Genomic DNA, 6,000 nt, shown 5'->3' on the forward strand with positions numbered 1-6,000 from the left:
AGCAGGGCAAAGATGTAGCAATGAAATGTATCAACTACTGTATCAAATTAGAACAGTTTATAGAATTGGTAACCCTACGCTGATACAGCTGCTCTAGGAAGACATGAGGAGAAAAGTTAGACTTTTAACTTCAATATTAGAAAAACATTAAAAAATAAAAAAACAGATAGCAAAAAAGTTTGAAAGTTTGAAAACTGCTAAACTGAAAAAAATGTGCTTAAAGGTGACCTCAGCCACCAAGTTTTTTCCTGCATAAAGAAAGAAAATGTAATTCTAACCAATTTTGCAATTTACATTGATTAAACATTTGTAATGACTTCATTGTAGTTACAATTAAAAGCAGCTATTGTTTGACCATTCTTCACAGTTGATCCTGATTCTTGACAAAGTTTCATTGTGCAAGTAATGGTAGACTTCCCCTTTAAAATTGTCTCAGAATCAAATTGTCTCATCACTCTCTACATCATGCTAAAAGTTAATTTAAAGGTGAACAACTCCTTTAAGACCAAATGGGACTTTACTCCCTTAGGAAATATATTCACATACTTTACATTTCTTAGTCAAACATTTATACGTGCCATTTTCCCATTTCAGATGAGAATGTATGCATCTGGGGTGTTTAATTCAATTTCATATACCAGATCAATGATGGCAATAACTGAAACACAGATAATAAAAAATGTAAAAAAAACTATTGAAAATTGTCTCAGACTATCTATGTCTACATCATACTAAAAGTTAAAGATGAACTACCCCTTTAACTGTGAATAAAGACCTATCCTTATTTGAATATGGATGTTATGACACTTGAATGTTTTTTTTTAAATTATGACAACTACTGCATTCATCTAATTGGTCATTGAGTCTAACTTTAGTGAACAAGTACTATGTTCCCTGACTGAGCATCTGTTTTCACATTCTCAGCTCAATGTTATAGAGTTCTGATAACCCAAGGTTTTATTTCAGGCAAGATGAAAGGAAAACAGCAAATGCTGATCAGCACAAGTGGTATTTGTATATACTGTATTTCAGTACCACCTTCTTTTGTGTATAACTTCATTCTACATGATATATTTATATGAACACATTTTTTAACCAGGTTTGGATTTGCTCTTCACTCTTTACTGCTGTACTGCAAGTTGGAGTGATATCACCCCCCCCAGCAGCCAAACAAAAGAACAATGGGAAGGTAACCAGATAACAGCTCCCTATCACAAGATAACAGCTGCCTGGTAGATCTAAGAAAAACACTCAATAGTAAAAACCCATGTCCCACTGAGACTCCTTCAGTTACATTGAGAAGGAAAAACAGCAGCCTGCCAGAAAGCATTATTCTCCTAAAGTGCAGGCACAAGTCACATGACCAAGGGCAGCTGGAAATTGACAAAATGTCTAGCCCCATGTCAGATTTCAAAATTGAATATAAAAAAAAAATCTGTTTGCTCTTTTGAGAAATGGATTTCAGTGCAGAATTCCGCTGGAGTAGCACTATTAACTGATATGTTTTGGAAAAAAAACATGTTTTCCGATGACAGGATACCTTTAACTTTAAAGCATTTGGATAAAAAAGTTGCTGAGACAAAAAAGTCACCAAGACAAAAAAGTTGTTGAGACAAAAAAAAAATGCCACAAGAAAATTGCCCATTGACTTTAATGCATGTGGAGTGATTAAAAATTGTCACATGCGTAACAAAGTTTTCGTGCTTAAAAAAATTACTATTGACTTCAATTGACTTCAATTAGTTTCAGCCGTTTCGCAAATGTTTTCGCAGTTTCCCAAATTTTTCGGCGAATTGAAACAGGACCAAATCGCACTATATATTTTACAAACATAGGAGCTGATATATAAACCTGCTACTCTACTCCACCTTCACTGGATGCAATTGAAAATAATTGTCTGGACCCTTTCTTCCCTCATGCACATAGGGGAGGCAGGATTTAGAAGGTTATTATATCACATAGAGAGGGAACACCTTTAATAAGCTTTAAATGTGTAAATTTTTAAAAACTTCAAAAGCAGATTAAAATGCTGGGAATCCCACCAGCATCAGACTGCCACACTGGGGCCCATGCACGCACACTTCTGGCTCCAGTCGCAACATATTTTTGCCCCAGTAACGTAACTAGATGGGGGTGGGCACTGGCTTGGGATGTGCAGCCGGGCCCCGCCCTACACCCTGAACTCCGTAGAAGACAGTGGCGCGCGAGCTGCTGGGGGGCCCTGAGGGGGTGTGGGCCCTGGCCCAATCGCACCCCCTGCTCCCCCCTGCAGTTACGCCATTGTTCTGTCCCCCTTCCTGCCCTGCAGTGTGTACCTTTTCACTTTTCTTCAATTGGGCCGAGGGCGGGAGGAGTTAGGGAGCACACAGCCTAAGGCAACAATGAAGGTCGGATCTGGGTCGTCAGGGCCCATTAGGTTTTTTTTCGAGTCTCCCGTTGGCCCAGTCCAAACCTGACTTTTCCTAGTTCATACTTTGAAAAATAAACCCCATAGTGTCTCCTAATACTCTGACCAGGTTTCCTGTCTCAGTATGTAGGACAGAAGCAGAAACAGCATGCTTGAGGCTGGAATGCTATTTACATTTGTACTCCAGCCTATGGAGTGCTATGTTGGTAGAGAGACAAGCAAGGAGCAAGCAGTGCTAGGCTGGTGATGGCTTAAAGTGGTTTGGATAAAGCACAATATTGCTATAGTTCATTACAAGTATTACTGGTGCATTCTTAAGAAAGGGCTTCGAATACAACTCAGTGTAATTTCTTTATTTTACACAAGATGTCAGTATGTGCTTAATGTATTTAATACATAAGTATGACTAGCATTTGTTTTGAAGGAGCATATTCCCTATGTAAAATTATTATGTACAGATAGTTGACTGTTTCTTCGGGTATGTGATAGCCCATTTGAAGTAGCCAAGAAACATAGATATCTATACCAAATTATACTCATTTTATCTGCTATATGGATTCAATTGTTTGGAAACAATTCAGTGGTGTAACTACAGAGGGAGCAGACCCTAAGGTAAACTGGGGTAAACTGGAGGAGGCCCAGCCTCAAAATTTACAATATTGGAACAATTCCAAAATGCATATCTGTTCTAAACCAGTTTTGTATGATTTAATTATGTGCATGTCTTTGTGTGTTTACATCTTTACAATATGTGCATGCACCAATTGAAAAGAAGAGGGTCACCAAGTACCTTTATGGGTAACCAGCTATACCTCTCACTAATGATAAGTGAAATTTTTCACCAGGTATGGATTCATAGTGAAATTCTGCATTTTGCTATTGCCAAGTATTTTCATGAAACCACTGTAAAAAGTTGCTACAAGAAATGCCAATAGACTCCAATGTATTCTGCACAGAAAAAGTTGGGGCACAGGGGCAAAATTACTTACATCTGAATTACCGCTTTGGAAAACTTTGCCCTACTTCACTCAACTACATCAGATGTTATTTTGTAGCTAATATGCGTATATATCAAAATAAAAAACTTTGTCTCGGCAAATGAACGCTGGTGTACTTTCACCAGTGAAAATTTGTCAGTGAGAAAGTTTCTTGGCAAATTTTCTCTAGCGCTACTTTCTTCCTAGCGAAACTTTGTTAATATATTTATGCTTAAATATGGGGGTACATAAAGGTCATATGTATGTATTCATTAGTGATGTTGGTGAAATTGCTGGCCACGTATAAAAAATGTCCAAGGAAGCAAAATAAAGACAAAAGAGATCCTCTGTTGTCCTACACATGAGCTTCAAATGGTTAAAAAAGTGTATATAACATACGGTATATTTAGCAGTTACAGCTTGTAAACAATCCCATATTCATATATGAAAAAACAGCGTTTTGTCTTTTTTTATGACTTTTTTGAGTACAGGATATGATGCGATTGACATAATAATGTTGAGCATGTAGCTTCTTCTTATCAATCTGCCAGCCAGAAACTGGCGAAATAGAAGTTGGCGAAAAGGGAAATATATAGAAAAGTTTGAGCTTTGATAAATTGCAGATTAATGATTGTTCGCCTGGGTAAAAATGTGCCTGATGTAACAGTGCAAAGCTTCTCTTGCACTGAGCTTTTTCACCAGCAAATTATCTTCTTCAACTTTTAGTAAACTGGCGATGTCCCTGCGAATTGTCATTTTGGCGAATTAATGCAAAAAAAATGCACTTTGCGCTTTAGTAAATTTGTCCATTAGAGTACAATGTGTTTTGCATAGAAAATGTAGATGTGAAAAAAGGTTTCAGCAAGAAAGTTGCCACAAAAAAAGGCTGTTTACTGTTTTGGAATTTTTTTGCCTTTTTGCAAATTTTCCAATGGTTTTGCAAATTTAAGGTCTCTAGGTTGTTCCATCCAGCAAATGCTATGTTTCCTTAGGTATAAGTATAACACAATTATACTTACCATTTAAGAAGGTTGCAGGTATGGGGTGGGGTTGGTCTTTTAAAAATGTGTTGGCGGCTATTCCCTGTACTGATATGGGGTTCGTCCAGGAAAGGAAGATGGTAAGTATGAAACAATCTTCCCTTTTCAACAACCATACCATTGTGTGATTTAAAAACTATGTACAACACAGATTTAAAGGGGTTGTTCACAGTTGAGCTAACTTTTATGTAGAGAATGTTATTCTGAGAATTTGCAGTTGTATTTAATTTTTTATTATGTGTGGTTAAGTTATTTACCTTTTATTCAGCAGCTCTTCAATTTGTAATTTCAGCAATCTAGTTGCTAAGGTTCAAATTAGCATAGCAATCATGCACTTATTTGAATAATAGACAGGGATATGAATAGGATAGGGACTGAATAGAAAGATGAGTAATAAAAAGTAGAAATAACAATAAATGTATTGCCTTACAGAGTTTTTGTTTTTTAGATGGGGTGACCCCAGTTTGAAAGCTGGAAAAAGTCAGAAGAAGAAGGCAAATCATTCAAAAACTATAAAAAATAAATAAATAATGAATACCAATTGAAAAGTTGCTTACATATCTGGCAATTCTATAACATACTAAAATTAACATAAAGGCGAACCATCCCTTTCATTTCCTAACCTGTCCAATTTTGTTTCTCTACCCGGGATGTACATCAATCACAAACAAAATATCAGTTTTATAAGCATTTTTCTTAATACCAGGGGTGTAACTATAGAGGAAGCAGACCCTGTGGCTGCAGGTGGCCCAGGCTGTATAGGGGCCCCATGAGGCCCTAATTCATATACATTTTGAATAAAAACTGGTAAAATAAGTCAACGTCTAGACATTTTTGGGGCCTGAAAAATAATTTGCTGTGGGGCCCAGCAATATCTAGTTACACCACTGGTTAATGCCATTTGTTTGACCTGAATTATGCACTACAGGTGTGAGATATATTGTGTGGAATCCTTTCTGTATAAGGAGTCTTTCCATAATTTGGATCTACTAAAAACATGAAATAAACCCCAAAAAATTGTTTTGCCACCAATATGGATTCATGCAACTTAGTTACCATCAAGAACAAGGTACTGTTTTATTAATACAAAGAAAATGGAAATAATGGTAAATAATAGGAGTGGCCTTCCCTGTTCTTCTATCCTTTTTTGATAATAGGTTTTCTGTTAAGGGATCCCATATCTGTACTATAAAAGTATTTCATATAATATATCCACTCTTGGGAAATGTATAATGTAGATAAAAACTTGTGATTGCTCAGTCCAACCCACACTGTAGTTTTGACTAGCTGCTATTTTTTTCAGAGCCTGGACAGATGACACAGACAGATGTTTTGCAAACTCTTGGAGCTGTCATTGAAAAATATGAAAGATAGATGTGATAGATGTGGCTACATGAGTCTGAAAATATTAACAGGAATTTTAGGCCTGGAGTGGATAAGACCGATGCAGCAAAGGAGGCAGCCACTCCTGGTCTAACTGCAGCTAAAATACAACCAATTTGACACTGGGGGTTGTTTATTAAAGTCCAAATGACAAAAATTTAAAAGAAAATCTGTTTTTTTTACTTTAAAATCC

Source organism: Xenopus laevis, chromosome 1S (assembly GCF_017654675.1).
Source record: "Xenopus laevis strain J_2021 chromosome 1S, Xenopus_laevis_v10.1, whole genome shotgun sequence".
NCBI lineage: Eukaryota > Metazoa > Chordata > Amphibia > Anura > Pipidae > Xenopus > Xenopus laevis.